The 17694-nt window shown below is 39.6% G+C and overlaps 2 long non-coding RNA genes across 3 annotated transcripts in view; both read left to right on the plus strand.

Annotated features, from left to right (window-relative positions):
• Positions 1-17694, plus strand: part of LOC147366666 (uncharacterized) — a 251660-nt gene that overhangs the window by 14357 nt on the left and 219609 nt on the right. The gene's annotated exons all lie outside the window — the stretch shown is intronic.
• On the plus strand, positions 1150-8882 carry LOC147366667 (uncharacterized). Its single transcript, XR_015168882.1, has 2 exons — positions 1150-1283; positions 8083-8882. It is a non-coding gene; the product is annotated as an uncharacterized LOC147366667 (long non-coding RNA).

A 17694-nucleotide genomic window follows, 5' to 3' on the forward strand; every position in this document is an offset into this window, starting at 1 on the left:
ATCCAGGTTCCTATGCAGTATTGCTCTTTATAGCATTGGACCTTGCTTCCATCACCAGTCTCATCCACAACTGGGTGTTGTTTTTGCTTTGGCTCCATCTCTTCAATCTTTCTGGATTTATTTCTCCACTGATCTCAAGTAGCATACTGGGCACCTACCAACCTGGGGAGTTCATCTTTCAGTGTCCTATCTTTTTGCCTTTACACACTGTTCATGGTGTTCTCAAGGCAGGAATACTGAAGTGGTTTACCATTCCCTTCTCCAGTAGACCACATTTTGTCAGAACTCTCCACGATGACCCACCTGTCTTGTGTGGCCCTACATGGCATGGCTCATAGTTTCATTGAGTTAGACAAGGCTTTGGTTCATATGATTCAATTGGTTAGTTTTCTGTGATGGTGGTTTTCAGTCTGTCTGCCCTCTGATGGAGAAGGATTAAAGGCTTATGAAAGCTTCTAGATGGGTTTCCATGGAATTCTCCAGGCCAGAATACTGGAGTGTATAGCCTTTCCCTTCTCCAGGGGATCTTCCCAAACCAGGGATGAACCCAGGTCTCCCACATTGCAGGTGGATTATTTACCAGCTATGCCACAAGGGAAGCCTGAGAATCCTGGAGTGGGTAGCCTATCCCTTCTCCAGTGGATCTTCCCGACCCAGGAATCAAACTAGTGTCTCCTGCATTGCAGGCGGATTGTTTACCAACTGAGCTATCAGGGAAGCCCCTTCTCCTTTTGGGACCCCTATAATATGAATGTTAGTACTGTTACTATTGTCCCCTAAATTGTTCTCATTTTTTGTTTTCATTTTTGCTGTCTAAAATGGATGATTTCTATTCTGTATTTAAGATCACTTATAAGTTCTCTTGTATCACCTAGTCTGGTATTAATTCCTTCTAGTGTTTTTTCTGTCGTTGTTATTGTACTCTTTAATTCTATTTCTTAAAAAATATTTTTTAGTTCCTTGTTAAAATTCTCTGTTCATCTGTTCTTTTCCCTATTTCAGTTAGCATTATTATTACTAATGCTTTTAACTCTTTATCTGATAAAGTATTTCTCTCTTTTTCATTAGTTTTTTTTTTTCCTTGTTCTTTTCTTTGAACAAATTCCTCTGTCTTATCATTTGCTTAACTTTCTTTGTCTCTATGAAATTAGGTGACATAGTTACCTACCCTGGTCTTGAAGGAGTGTCCTTTTGTGGGAGCAGTGCTATGTAGTCAACTGTGCCCAGTGGCTTTGGTGGAAGATCTGTATCTGACATGATCAGGGTTCACGTCTTCCATGAGGGTGAGTTGGCAGCTCTCACATTGGTGGGAGGTGGGAATGGAGATGGAGGGGCTAGAGCTGGAACCAGGTGCGAGCCAAGGCTTCTCCTATGCTCACTGGCGAACACTGCCCTGCTGAGGTGGGCTCATGTCTTAGTGTTCTGGAGCAGAAACCTGACGGTTGGATCCAAGTGGGTTCCATTTCCTCTAAGTGTGCGCTCTTCCTCCTCTGAGCAATAGCACTTTCAACCCAGAAAGGAGTAGTGCTGGAACAAGAGGGGCCAGGATAGGCATCCAGTGAGGTCTGATGTTCATGGCGAGGCAGTGTTGGCACATCAGTTCGAGATCCAGACTGTTTCTGATGTAATGCCTCCATGAATACCAGTAATGATCACTCTCACTCTGTGTGGAAGCTGTGCAGGGTCCAAGCTGGCTCTTCCCACCCATCCGTGCTCCCTCCTTGGCCCTGGAAGCCTTCGCCCTAGTGTGGAGCAGCAGCAGAGCCACAGGGACCAGAGTGGGGCACTCAGCGTGGTCCAGGGTGCCCAGGGTAGCCATGGAAACCAGCCAGAGTCCCAGGCAGTTTAATTCTGCTTCCTCTGCCTTGTTCCTGGGAGAAAGCAAGCATGTGTATCTTCTTCGTGAGCATAAGTCTAGATTTCTTACAGCCCTTGTGTTCGTACTACTGGTTTTCAAGCTAGCTAGGGGGACTTGTATTCCCAGTGTCAGACCCCAGGGCTGGGGTGTCCACTGTTGTTTTCTTTTTTTTTTTTTTTAATTAATTTTATTCTATTCTCAAACTTTACATAATTGTATTAGTTCTGCCAAACATCAAAATGAATCCACCACGGGTATACATGTGTTCCCCATCCTGAACCCCCCTCCCTCCTCCCTCCCCACACCATCCCTCTGGGTCGTCCCAGTGCACCAGCCCCAAGCATCCAGTATCGTGCATTGAACCTGGACTGGCATCTCGTTTCATACATGATATTTTACACGTTTCAATGCCATTCTCCCAAATCTTCCCACCCTCTTCCTCTCCCACAGAGTCCAGAAGACTGTTCTATACGTCAGTGTCTCTTTTGCTGTCTCATATAGAGGGTTATCGTTACCATCTTTCTAAATTCCATATATATGCGTTAGTATACTGTATTGGTGTTTTTCCTTCTGGCTTACTTCACTCTGTATAATAGGCTCCAGTTTCATCCACCTCATTAGAACTGATTCAAATGTATTCTTTTTAATGGCTGAGTAATACTCCATTGTGTATATGTACCAGAGCTTTCTTATCCATTCATCTGCTGATGGACATCTAGGTTGCTTCCATGTCCTGGCTATTATAAACAGTGCTGAGATGAACATTGGGGTACACGTGTCTCTTTCCCTTCTGGTTTCCTCAGTGTGTATGCCCAGCAGTGGGATTGCTGGATCATAAGGCAGTTCTATTTCCAGTTTTTTAAGGAATCTCCACACTGTTTTCCATAGTGGCTGTACTAGTTTGCATTCCCACCAACAGTGTAAGAGGGTTCCCTTTTCTCCACACCCTCTCCAGCATTTATTATTTGTAGACTTTTGGATTGCAGCCATTCTGACTGGTGTGAAATGGTACCTCATAGTGGTTTTGATTTGCATTTCTCTGATAATGAGTGATGTTGAGCATGTTTTCATGTGTTTGTTAGTCATCTGTATGTCTTCTTTGGAGAAATGTCTATTTAGATCTTTGGCCCATTTTTTGATTGGGTCATTTATTTTTCTGGAGTTGAGCTGTAGGAGTTGCTTGTATATTTTTGAGATTAGTTGTTTGTCGGTTGCTTCATTTGCTATTATTTTCTCCCATTCTGAAGGCTGTCTTTTCACCTTGCTAATAGTTTCCTTTGATGTGCAGAAGCTTTTAAGTTTAATTAGGTCCCATTTGTTTATTTTTGCTTTTATTTCCAATATTCTGGGAGGTGGGTCATAGAGGATCCTGCTGTGATGTATGTCGGAGAGTGTTTTGCCTATGTTCTCCTCTAGGAGTTTTATAGTTTCTGGTCTTACATTGAGATCTTTAATCCATTTTGAGTTTATTTTTGTATATGGTGTTAGAAACTGTTCTAGTTTCATTCTTTTACAAGTGGTTGACCAGATTTCCCAGCACCACTTGTTAAAGAGATTGTCTTTAATCCATTGTATATTCTTGCCTCCTTTGTCAAAGATAAGGTGTCCATATGTGCGTGGATTTATCTCTGGGCTTTCTATTTTGTTCCATTGATCTATATTTCTGTCTTTGTGCCAGTACCATACTGTCTTGATAACTGTGGCTTTGTAGTAGAGCCTGAAGTCAGGTAGGTTGATTCCTCCAGTTCCATTCTTCTTTCTCAAGATCGCTTTGGCTATTTGAGGTTTTTTGTATTTCCATACAAATTGTGAAATTATTTGTTCTAGCTCTGTGAAGAATACCGTTGGTAGCTTGATAGGGATTGCATTGAATCTATAAATTGCTTTGGGTAGTATACTCATTTTCACTATATTGATTCTTCCAATCCATGAACATGGTATATTTCTCCATCTATTAGTGTCCTCTTTGATTTCTTTCACCAGTGTTTTATAGTTTTCTATATATAGGTCTTTAGTTTCTTTAGGTAGATATATTCCTAAGTATTTTATTATTTTCATTGCAATGGTGAATGGAATTGTTTCCTTAATTTCTCTTTCTGTTTTCTCATTATTAGTGTATAGGAATGCAAGGGATTTCTGTGTGTTGATTTTATATCCTGCAACTTTATTATAATCATTGATTAGTTCTAGTAATTTTCTGGTGGAGTCTTTAGGGTTTTCTATGTAGAGGATCATGTCATCTGCAAATAGTGAGAGTTTTACTTCTTCTTTTCCAATTTGGATTCCTTTTATTTCTTTTTCTGCTCTGATTGCTGTGGCCAAAACTTCCAGAACTATGTTGAATAGTAATGGTGAAAGTGGGCACCCTTGTCTTGTTCCTGACTTTAGAGGAAATGCTTTCAATTTTTCACCATTGAGGATAATGTTTGCTGTGGGTTTGTCATATATAGCTTTTATTATGTTGAGGTATGTTCCTTCTATTCCTGCTTTCTGGAGAGTTTTTATCATAAATGGGTGTTGAATTTTGTCAAAGGCTTTCTCTGCATCTATTGAGATAATCATATGGTTTTTATTTTTCAATTTGTTAATGTGGTGTATTACATTGATTGATTTGCGGATATTGAAGAATCCTTGCATCCCTGGGATAAAGCCCACTTGATCATGGTGTATGATCTTTTTAATGTGTTGTTGGATTCTGATTGCTAGAATTTTGTTTAGGATTTTTGCATCTGTGTTCATCAGTGATATTGGCCTGTAGTTTTCTTTTTTTGTGGGATCTTTGTCAGGTTTTGGTATTAGGGTGATGGTGGCCTCATAGAATGAGTTTGGAAGTTTACCTTCCTCTGCAATTTTCTGGAAGAGTTTGAGCAGGATAGGTGTTAGCTCTTCTCTAAATTTTTGGTAGAATTCAGCTGTGAAGCCATCTGGACCTGGGCTTTTGTTTGCTGGAAGATTTTTGATTACAGTTTCAATTTCCGTGCTTGTGATGGGTCTGTTAAGGTTTTCTATTTCTTCCTGGTCGAGTTTTGGAAAGTTGTACTTTTCTAAGAATTTGTCCATTTCTTCCTCATTGTCCATTTTATTGGCATATAATTGTTGATAATAGTCTCTTATGATCCTTTGTATTTCTGTGTTGTCTGTTGTGATCTCTCCATTTTCGTTTCTAATTTTATTGATTTGATTTTTCTCCCTTTGTTTCTTGATGAGTCTGGCTAATGGTTTGTCAATTTTATTTATCCTTTCAAAGAACCAGCTTTTGGCTTTGTTGATTTTTGCTATGGTCTCTTTTGTTTCTTTTGCATTTATTTCTGCTCTAATTTTTAAGATTTCTATCCTTCTACTAACCCTGGGGTTCTTCATTTCTTCCTTTTCTAGTTGCTTTAGGTGTAGAGTTAGGTTATTTATTTGACTTTTTTCTTGTTTCTTGAGGTGTGCCTGTATTGCTATGAACTTTCCCCTTAGGACTGCTTTTACCGTGTCCCACAGGTTTTGGGTTGTTGTGTTTTTATTTTCATTCATTTCTATGCAAATTTTGATTTCTTTTTTGATTTCTTCTGTGATTTTTTGGTTATTCAGCAGCGTGTTGTTCAGCCTCCATATGTTGGAATTTTTAATAGTTTTTCTCCTGTAATTGAGATCTAATCTTACTGCATTATGGTCAGAAAAGATGCTTGGAATGATTTCTATTTTTTTGAATTTACCAAGGCTAGCTTTATGGCCCAGGATGTGATCTATCCTGGAGAAGGTTCCATGTGCGCTTGAGAAAAAGGTGAAATTCATTTTTTTGGGATGAAATGTCCTATAGATATCAATTAGGTCTAACTGGTCTATTGTATTGTTTAAAGTTTGTGTTTCCTTGTTAATTTTCTGTTTAGTTGATCTATCCATAGGTGTGAGTGGGGTGTTAAAGTCTCCCACTATTATTGTGTTATTGTTAATTTCTCCTTTCATACTTGTTAGCATTTGTCTTACATACTGCGGTGCTCCTGTGTTGGGTGCATATATATTTATAATTGTTATATCTTCTTCTTGGATTGATCCTTTGATCATTATGTAGTGACCTTCTTTGTCTCTTTTCACAGCCTTTGTTTTAAAGTCTATTTTATCTGATATGAGTATTGCTACTCCTGCTTTTTTTTGGTCCCTATTTGCATGGAAAGTCTTTTTCCAGCCCTTCACTTTCAGTCTGTATGTGTTCCCTGTTTTGAGGTGGGTCTCCTGTAGACAACATATGTAGGGGTCTTGTTTTTGTATCCATTCAGCCAGTCTTTGTCTTTTGCTTGGGGCATTCAACCCATTTACGTTTAAGGTAATTACTGATAAGTATGATCCTGTTGCCATTTACTTTATTGTTTTGGGTTCGAATTTATACACCATTTTTGTGTTTCCTATCTAGAGAATATCCTTTAGTATTTGTTGGAGAGCTGGTTTGGTGGTGCAGAATTCTCTCAGCTTTTGCTTGTCTGAGAAGCTTTTGATTTCTCCTTCATACTTGAATGAAATCCTTGCTGGGTACAATAATCTGGGCTGTAGGTTATTTTCTTTCATCATTTTAAGTATGTCTTGCCATTCCCTCCTGGCTTGAAGAGTTTCTATTGAAAGATCAGCTGTTATCCTTATGGGGATTCCCTTGTGTGTTATTTGTTGTTTTTCCCTTGCTGCTTTTAATATTTTTTCTTTGTGTTTGATCTTTGTTAATTTGATTAATATGTGTCTTGGGGTGTTTCGCCTTGGGTTTATCCTGTTTGGGATTCTCTGGGTTTCTTGGACTTGGGTGATTATTTCCTTCCCCAGTTTAGGGAAGTTTTCAACTATTATCTCCTCAAGTATTTTCTCATGGTCTTTCTTTTTGTCTTCTTCTTCTGGAACCCCTATGATTCGAATGTTGTAGCATTTAATATTGTCCTGGAGGTCTCTGAGATTGTCCTCATTTCTTTTAATTCGTTTTTCTTTTATTCTCTCTGATTCATTTATTTCTACCATTCTATCTTCTAATTCACTAATCCTATCTTCTGCCTCTGTTATTCTACTATTTGTTGCCTCCAGAGTGTTTTTAATTTCATTTATTGCATTATTCATTATATATTGACTCTTTTTTATTTCTTCTAGGTCCTTGTTAAACCTTTCTTGCATCCTCTCAATCCTTGTCTTCACGCTATTTATCTGTGATTCCATTTTAATTTCAAGATTTTGGATCAATTTCACTATCATTATTCGGAATTCTTTATCAGGTAGATTCCCTATCTCTTCCTCTTTTGTTTGGTTTGGTGGGCATTTATCCTGTTCCTTTATCTGCTGGCTATTCCTCTGTCTCTTCATCTTGTTTAAATTGCTGAGTTTGTGGTGTCCTTTCTGTATTCTGGCAGTTTGTGGAATTCTCTTTATTGTGGCTTTTCCTCGCTGTGTGTGGGTTTGTACAGGTGGCTTGTCAAGGTTTCCTGGTTAGGGAAGCTTGTGTCGGTGTTCTGATGGATGGAGCTGTATTTCTTCTCTTTGTTCAGTCGCGCTCCTTTCGAAGAGTTGGATTGCTTTTCTGGGTGCCTGATGTCCTCTGCCGGCATTCAGAAGTTGTTTTGTGGAATTTACTTGACGTTTAAATGCTCTTTTGATGAATTCGTGGGGGAGAAAGTGTTCTCCCCGTCCTACTCCTCCGCCATCTTGGCTCCTCTCCACTGTTGTTTGAACAGCTCACTCTCCAGGGAGGATCTTCAGGCTGGTATAATCCCCTTCCCTGTCTATGTCTTCCTCCTAGGGATACAGGTTTCCATGACTGTTGCTCTTTCCTTTCTACCTAACTCCATTTGGATCTTTCCTTACACCCTTGGTTGTATGAGTCCCTCTGCCAGTCTGTTTTCAATGAGAATTGCTCCTTGCATAGATGTATTTTTGATGTGTTCCTGGGGGGAGGTGAGCTCAGTGTCCTACTCTGCCATCTTGATATCCTCCCTACAATAATGTACCTATCTAATTTTAAGCTTCATAGCTTTCCATGTATAGATGAATCATAATCTATTTGATCATTTATTGTTTAGTGGATATTTTAGTTTAATTCCTCACTTTTTTTCAACACACACACAAGTAAGGATTCTACAAACAAGGTTGCCTATTTCTTAGAATTTCACACATATAAACCAGCAGGGGAATTCCAGGGTCAGAAGGTCTCTGAGTAGTGATTCTTCACTGAATTGAGTTGTAAGATTTGTATTATATTTTTTTTCCCTTAGGAAATCTGGATGAACATGTCCCTCACAGACTTTGGTATAGCCTTAACTTCGTTGCCTGTACTATTACAGATCCCAACACCTACCATTCCTTTACCAGTGTTTTGTTATAAAACTGAGAATAGGCAGTAATTGCCTCTTACAGAGTTGTTGTGAGGTTTAGAGAAATACATGTGATTGCCTGTGTGTGTGTGTGTTAGTCGCTCAGTTGTGTCCGATTCTTTTCAACCTCGTGAACTGTAGCTCACCAGGCTCCTCTGTCCATGGAATTCACAGGCAAGAATACTGGAGTGGGTTGCCATTCTCTTCTCCAGGGGATCTTCCCCATCCAGGGATTGAACCCAGGTCTCCTGCATTACAGGCAGATTCTTTACCCAGTGAGCTACCATAACTGGCCCACTCTTTTTCTGGGCCAGTACATGGTGGTTTCTGTTTGAGCAATTACAGGCCTCTGGTGAGCCAAGTTTCTGACTTTTGCCCCAAAACTTTGGATGAATGCCCATTTATGACCCTTATTTGGTGGATAAGATAACTGTTTGCTTTTATTCTTCTAATTGCAATTATTAGTGAAGCTAGAGAAGGGAAAAACCCATAAGAGACCAACGGAAGAAAATTTTTTCTGGGGGGATCTTTGGTTCAAAAATAAATATGGTAGGTGTTGTGGGGAGTATTACATTGTATTAGCATATTTGTAACCATTGCCCTTTGAAAATGAATTGCCTTGGTTTACATTAAAACACTAGAATAATTTTAAAATGTAAGAAAGTAAGAAAAAAATTAAACTGTGAAACAAGAGAGAAAAAGCCCAAGACTATAGAATATAGTTATTCTTATTGGTCCTTGAATTTATCGTGAGGACCTGTATTTCCATCTTAAATTTGGAACGTGGTAGCTGTGCACCATTTTATTTTTTAAAAACCTTTTAATTTTGTATTGGGGTATAACCAATTAACCATGTTGTGATAGTTGCGGGTGAACAGCAGACTCAGCCATGCATTTACACGCATCCATTCTCCCCGCAGCTTCCCTCCTCTCTGGCTGCCACATAACACTGAGCGGAGTTCTCTGTGCTATGCACTATTTTAATGCTAGTTTTCAGCCTCTCATCCTCCCACTGCCTCCCTCCGCCACCACCTTGAGAGGCAGACTCCATGTTTTCATCAACAGTACTTCATGTTTTGCTGTCGGGCTACTTCTCTGCATCCACTGTTTCTTGTGAGACCACACTGAAAACAAATGAGCACTCTTCACACTTCAAAAGGAGACCCAAAGGGAAGAAGACTGAAATTGGGGCCAAAAGGTTAAGAGAGGAAAGATGCAGTCCCTCTTTCTCTGGACCAATACATCGTGGTTTCTGTTTGAGTGAGCAATTACAGACGTCTGGCCGGCCAAGTCTCTGGTCTTTCGCCCCAGACTTTGATAATTTGGTCCTCCGTGTAGTTGTCTTTGAATTTTTCACGCATTTTTTTCCTTGGCGTTCTGAGTCAAAATCTCTCAGATAAAAACTTCCCATTCTCTATAATAAATTCCCAATTTCAATCTGCTGCGGTAACTGTGCTATGATGTTTCTCTCTCTGTCTCCCTCACACACACACTGTTCTGCAGTCTCAGAGTCAATGCAAGGTGAATCTAATATGAGAAATCATATATCAGAATATAGACCTTATGGTTTGTAAATATCCACACAGGAGTACACAAGTATTTATTAATAAATATCCTTTTGTCTTCACATTTCTGTTTATACATCTACGATATATCTACTTTCCAGCATGTCTGTTCTCTGCTCTTTGTACTCATTTATAGGCAATGAGCGACTTCACTTTCACTTTTCACTTTCACGCATTGGAGAAGAAAATGGCAACCCACTCCAGAGTTCTTGCCTGGAGAATCCCAGGGACGGTGCAGCCTGGTGTGCTGCCATCTATGGGGTCGCACAGAGTCGGACACAACTGAAGTGACTTAGCAGCAGCAGCAGCAGCATAGGCAATGATAAACATAAGTGTGTACATCCAGTTGAAAGATATACACGCACACAAATATATATGTGTATATATGTATATATGGACTTTCCTAGTGGCTCAGCAGTAAAGAATATGTCTGTGATGCAGGAGATGCAGGTTCAATTCCTGGGTCCAAAAGACCCCCTGGAGAAGGAAATGGCAACCCAGTCCAGTATTCTTGCCTGGGAAATCCCATGGATAAAAGAGCCTGGCACGCTACAGTCCATGGGGTCACAAAAGAGTCAGACATGATTTTCTGACTAAACACACGTATATATATATACACACACAAAAACATGTACATCCGTGTGTGTGTTCACTATATGCATATAATTATTTTAGCTTTATGATAGGTGCTGTTGACAAAAAAAATTAATCTATAGTCAATCTAAGAAAGAAATGGAAAATTTTATTTGAGTCCACATGAGTGTGAGGTCAGTATATATGTGACTTTGGTGAAGGGGTACATGAAAGCAAGGTTCATATCTTGGTAGAGAGTGACTACTCATTGGGTATCTTAGTTCAGAGTTTTAGTGCTTTTCTAAGTACGAGAAGATGCAAGAAATTGGGTTCATAAGATTTTCTCCTACAAATATCTAACTATCTAAAGGCCAATTCTGCCATTTTCCCCAGAATGCAAAGTGTCTCATCCTGATCTTTGCTCTAAATTCCTTTCAGAGTGGTGCAGGATGTAGGCCAGTGACTGAAGAGGCTAATGAATTGATTCTTCCAGAACTGGACAGTAGGCAGTATTCTTTATTTTACAATTCCCTCCCTTCCAGTCTTAATGTTGGCCGAGGTTTTGGAGGCATTTTGTGACTGATTTGTTCCATGGTGCTAAGAAAGCTCATTACCAGGTGGAACATGGATTTCTTGGTAGTCCTTTTAATTTGCTGTTGGACTTCTCAGGTGACGCTAGTAGTAAAGAACCCACCTGCCAATGCAGGAGATGTAAGAGACCTGGGTTTTGATTCCTGGGTCAGGAAAACCCCCTGGAAGGGGGCACAGCAGCCCAGGACTAGGCCCTGTTAATAGTAGCTGAAAGCCTGTGAAACACCTGTCTTGCTAATCAGTTATGGTCCAAGAAATGGTCTGTTTCCTCTTGTTGATTCTTCCAGTATCTGGAGCTACACTATTATAGCCATTTATTGTATTGAACTATATATTTCATTAATCATTTCAAGTTGCCTAGTTATCATTTTTATCAGAGGCAGAGTCACACACTTGTTAGTGTAAGACTTAATCTTGTGAAATAGGCAGAATACAAGTAGTATTCATAGTTACACTAATACAGTCATAAGTAAGTAAACTTTTCTTTTAAGAAATTACATAGCTGGCTCCAGAAGAAGAAAAGTGGATGATGACTGGTATTTCTGCGTTGGGAAGGTTTGGTTAACGCCTAATGCAGATGCAAAGTGCACACTTGAGAAGAGGGAGAAGGCCCAAATGGGCAGAGCAAAATTTTATATATAAATTTTTCTTGTCTTGCTTTAAAATATGAGTTTTATTTCATTACTACAAAAATGAGACTGCATGGTTCAAATGACACCTTTATTCTAATACCAAGGAGAGGAAAATGCAGAAAAAATAATAGTTACATTTAAATACAATGCTGTCTTTTTGGATTGAATTGTGACATCATATGCTACGGTAAACAGAATTATCATATGGATAAAAGAATGCATTTTTCTGGAAGATAAAAGAGGAGATCAAATTAATTTTGGAGAAGCAAAAATAATATGACTTTTCTCTCTTTCATGGTTATTTAGAAAAATTTACTATGCTTCCGTGGTGGCTCAGATGGTAAAGAAAAATATACTAAAGATCTAAAGAACACAAATGGCATTTAATAAATCCTGTGACTCACAAAATTAGAGATATTGATGTAGTAATCTAAGGAAGGGAAGAATGAATAAAGGCTAATAAGTGCTGCTGCTGCTAAGTCACTTCGGTCGTGTCCAACTCTGTGCGACCCCATAGACGGCAGCCCACCAGGCTCCCTGTCCCCAGAGTGGGTTGCCATTTCCTCTCCAATGCATGAATAAGTGCTATGTCAGTTATTTTACCATGCTTAACTAGAAGGCAAATATTTTATTCTAACGAGGTTATTATTTTTTCTATAGCAATCATTTGTTTCTCAGATTGAATTCATATAGTCAGTATATTATCAGTACATTTGTTAAAGTTGGTGTTCTATCTTTTGTCTGTAAAGAAACCACCCCATGTTTTCTCAAAAGCCAAAATTGTTCATGATGGTAGATGCCGCTTCATAATGTCACTGAAGTACCCCAACCACTGTCACTTATTTAATTAACTTTGTAACCAACTTCTGGATCTTGAGGTTACTAGACTATAACTGGAGTTAATTACATATTTTAACATGGGAGCACAGACAAAGAGGACAAAGTATTTTAATTCATAGTATCAAATTTTATATCTACTACTTGCTTGTAGTTGTTTGACTTGAATAAAGTTAGTCAAAATCTCTGATTTTTGCTTTTCCTTTTTGGAAAAATGGCACAAAATCCAGTTCCTGATTCTTCACAATTGTTCTGAGCTCTGATACAGGATATGTGAATGTAGTTATTAATTTTGGTGATGATGGTCATGTGCATATTTTCTTAGAGTTGAGAAGAGGATGGATAATCTGACAGTCTACATATCAAGATGGGGCAGTTAACGAATAGGCCAGGCTCGATTGGTCAGTGCCCCAGTGCATGAAAGTGGCCTAGGTGAACTTTTGTGGATGGCACCTGAATACTTCTCAGAACAGTTGAAGGTTTATATCCAATACTTAGATAAATTAATAATCACGATGCCAATGCACATTAGAGCACGTTAGCAATCATTTCCACAGGACGGTGGCAAATAATAAACAATAGAGCAAATCACAACAATTTAAGATGACTCTTTAAAAAAAAAGTTAACGTGTGTGTGTGCATGTCAGTTGTGTTCAACTCTTTGTGATCGCACGGACTGTAGCCCACCACACTCCTCTGTCCTTCAGATTTCCCAAACAAGAATACTGGAGTTGGTTGAATCCCCCAAAAGGTTAATACCTACTGTTATCTTCTCTGAATCCTAGTTCTAGCTATTTAGCCCATGACTATTTATTTCAGCACTTCCCAAGTGGTGCTAGTGGTAAAGAATCCACACCAGTGCAGGAGACACAAGACACGTGGGTTTGATCCTTGGGCCGAGAAGATCCTCTGGAGAAGGAAATAGCAACCACGCCAGTATTCTTGCCTGGGAAATCCCATGGACAGAGGAGCTTGGTGGGCTACGGTCCATGCAGTCATGAAGAGTTGGACACGACTGAGTACACACACACGTTTATTTTCAGGTGTGCTTTCTACCCCCACCCCTCCTCTCTCCTCTCTGCATTCTTCTCTCTACAGCAGAGAGGGGTATTTGAAAACTACACTTCTTGGGTCCCATTGCCCATCTTATGTTTGGTATGTTCAGTCAATCTAAGTTCTGCTGTTCCAAAGCAAGGGAAGGGCAGTAAGTCTAATTCTCCATCTCTCTGCTTCAGAATGAATCTTCAGCAGTGGCTCTTCTTCCATGATTCAAGTCCTTTCTATAACAGACGGCCCTAACTTGCCACCAATTCTTTATTTATGGTCTCAGTCCCACTTGCAACCCCATATCATGGGTCCAGCTCCTGCCGGTGGGCCCTCTTCCACAGTTCCAGCTTGCAACTGATAGCCGCTTCTATGGGCTCATCTGGTGGTCTCTCTGGAAGTACTTTCACTGGGGTTTCAGCTCCCTACTGAGCGTGGCTCCTGGACTCTAATGTCATCATCTCTTCTTTATTTCATACCTCTAGTTTTAGGGGGTGCGGCCGTTTCTTGCAGACGAGCTATCTCTAGGTACCTCATCTTCCCAAGTTTTCAGCTTTTCTGAAAACTCCAGTGACTAGTTCGCTGAATTAAAGTCCCTAATGTGGTTCTGCTTTCTGGCCTGGTTACAGACTTGACAGAGTCATCAGCTAACATGTGGAGTGCAGCCAGCTCATTAAAAAGTGAGAAAAAAGTGGAAAGGAAAGAGATGGGTGAATGAAATAAATCTGTTTTAACCAAATGTGATGATGTTTATATATATATATATATATATACACACACCACAAGAACGTTTTCTTTTGATCTCATCATTACAAGAAATTCTGATAGGGATTTGGTGAGACTTGCAACTAAAAGATGGCGTTTTAACAGAGAACTGTTAAATGTGATATTATGTGGCAGCGTAGATGGGAGCGGACTTGGGGGAGAATGGATACATGTATATGTATGGCTGGGTCCCTTTACTATCCACCTGAAACTATCACAACATTGCTAATGGCTATGTGCTTGCCTACTAAGTTGCTTCAGTCATGCCCGACTCTTTGCCACCCCATGACTATAGCATGCCAGGCTCCTCTGTCCATGGGATTCTCCAGGCAAGAATACAGGACTGGATTGCCATGCTGTCCTCCAAGGGATCATTCCTAACCCAGTGATTCAACCTGCGTCTCTTACGTCTCCTGCTTTGGCAGGTGGGTTCTTTACCACTAGTGCTACATGGGCAGCCCAAATTGGCTATACTCCAATATAAAATAAAAAGTTTAGAAAAAGATAGCATTTTAAAACTTGTATGGTTTGCTTATCAATTGATTCTTGACTATAAAGTTATTTTTATCATAATTATTTGTAGACTAATTTTTGCCTAAATCCTATCTGCTCTTTGCAATTAATAGTTTAGATTACCACTTGCTAGGAAATAAACTAGCATTGATTTTTAACAGATTTCCCAGTATATCAATGGGTTAATCATTGAGAAGGAATGAGTAATTCCCATTTGAAATTTAGATAGACTCTGTTCTGAACACATCACTGTGTGTCTATATCTATATAACTGATAGAAATAAATGGATTAACAAATACATATGCCGCATCCCATTATTAACTGAGATAAACCACTACATGCAGTTATAATTCAGTATTTTTATGAGCTAAAAATGAAATCATGTACCTATTTAGTGGTTGGGGAACAGGAAGGCTTGTGTAAAGCAGGGGAGCAGTGGCCAGGTGATCCTGGCTGGAGGGTGAGCACTCCACAGCCTTTGTTCTGTGATGAGAGGCAGGAGCCCTGGTGTGCTGTCCAGCACCTACAGTGTGGTTAGGTTACAGATTTCTCACTTGGGAGAAGCATGCCAGCATTCTTGACAATATTTCTGGAAATAAGAAAAAAGGGACCCTCTTTGAGGAGGAAAAGTTGAGATACTGGAGCTTCTGACTTGACGATGATTATAGTTTTAATAAAAGCAGACACAAATTTATCAAGTACCATGCCACATTCAAAGTGTCAGGATGTTTAAACACACTAATGTATTTAGTCTTCATAATTGATAAGGTAAAACTATTTACAATTTGCAAGATGAACATTACTGCTCTTACAGATTATAGAACTAAAGATCAAGGAAGTTAAATAACTTGTCTGATTACAGTTGAGTGGAAAATTCAATATATTAAAAGAAGACTTTCTGACTCAGGAGTTGATGTACTTCCCACTGTTCTATATAATAAAACACTATTTTATCATCTGCACCTTGGATAGTTAAGGCGTTGAATGATCCATCTACAGTTGAGATGAAAAGTGGCAATAATTTTTTATTTTTTAAAATTTTTTTTCTGTCATGCACACACACAAAATACTAGATTTGGCACTGTTTACTATAGTAGGCAGAAGAGTAGCCTCCAGAGATGTCCAGAATCTAATTCCAGGACCCTGTGAATACATTACCTACTCTGACTAAAGTGACTTTTCAGATATGATAATGTTAAGGACTTTGAGATGAGGAAATTATCCTGGCTTACTTCAGTGGTCTGATCTAATCACAAGGGGAGGTGGGAGGATCAGAATCAGAGAGAGAGATGTGATGATAAAAGCAGAGGTCAGACTGACACAGGAGGAAAAGGCCATGAGCCAAGGAATGTGGGCAGCCTCTGAATGCTGGAAAAGTTCAGAAAACATTCTCCCCTGGAGCTTCCAGAAAGGATGCAGCCTTGCTGACTCATTTTAAACTTCAGTCCTCTAGTGCTGTAACATAATAAATTTGTGTTGTTTTTAGCTACTGTGTTTGTGGCAACCTAGCGGAGAAGGCAATGGCACCCCACTCCAGTACTCTTGCCTGGAAAATCCCATGGACAGAGGAGCCTGGTGGGCTGCAGTCCATGGAGTCACACAGAGTCGAACACAACTGAAGCAACTTAGCCGCAGCAGCAGCAGAGAAGCATTTGGAAATTAATACACTTACTTGTTCTGTTTAAATCATGAATATGAATAGGCTCTAGGTTCTCTATTTGATTATTCTATATGGATACACATTTCATTACTCTGTTAGCATCATGAAAGTAAATTAATGGGAGGCAAAAATCAAATCTCAGCATCCATAGTTGCATAGGTCAGGGTGATTCTAAGGAGGATATTAAATAACTTCACATACAGATAAAGAAGTTAATCTTATCAGGCAGTCAGCTAATGGCACTGTTAAAGATGAGCTCATACAGATGTGTGTTGTTAAATGTTTCAACTAGAAACCTAGAAGAAGAACTCTGTAGTTAAAGGATGCAAAAGCCATTTGGGAGGTAAGTGATACCGGTCACCTCCTGAAAGGTGCTTGACCAGCCACCGTAAATGTTATCTCTCATATCTCTCTGTGTAACACTTTTTTGATGATATATTTTCACCTAGAGGGCTGCATGCATTAACACAGGAGCTATATAATGGTCAGTTACTTTCTATTGGTAGCAAGACACAATTGCTGGTTTCTTTGTGGCATATTGTGATCCCTCACCTAGAGCCAGACATCCTGGAATGTGAAGTCAAGTGGGCCTTAGAAAGCATCACTATGAACAAAGCTAGTGGAGGTGACAGAATTCCAGTTGAGCTGTTTCAAATCCTGAAAGATGATGCTGTGAAAGTGCTGCACTCAATATGCCAGCACATTTGGAAAACTCAGCAGTGGCCACAGGACTGGAAAATATCAGTTTTCATTCCCATACCAAAGAAAGGCAATGCCAAAGAATGCTCAAACTCCTGCACAATTGCACTCATCTCACACGCTAGTAAAGTAATGCTCAAAATTCTCCAAGCCAGGCTTCAGCAATATGTGAACTGTGAACTTCCAGATGTTCAAGCTGGTTTTAGAAAAGGCAGAGGAACCAGAGATCAAATTGCCAACATCTGCTGGATCATTGAAAAAGCAAGAAAATTCCAGAAAAACATCTATTTCTGCTTGACTATGCCAAAGCCTTTGACTGTGTGGATCACAAGAAACTGGAAAATTCTGAAAGAGATGGGAATACAAGACAACCTGACTTGCCTCTTGAGAAACCTATATGCAGGTCAGGAAGCAACAGTTAGAACTGGGCATGGAACAACAGACTGGTTCCAAACAGGAAAAGGAGTACATCAAGGCTGCATATTGTCACCCTGCTTATTTAACTTATATACTCTGTATATGCAGAGTACATCATGAGAAATGCTGGGCTGGATGAAACACAAGCTGGAATCAATATTGCTGGGAGAAATATCAATAACCTCAGATATGCAGACGACACCACCCTTATGGCAG

The sequence above is a fragment of the Bos grunniens genome, chromosome 8 (assembly GCF_055505025.1).
Source record: "Bos grunniens cultivar Pamir isolate PY7600 chromosome 8, Bosgru_T2T1.0, whole genome shotgun sequence".
NCBI classification, from domain to species: Eukaryota; Metazoa; Chordata; class Mammalia; order Artiodactyla; family Bovidae; genus Bos; species Bos grunniens.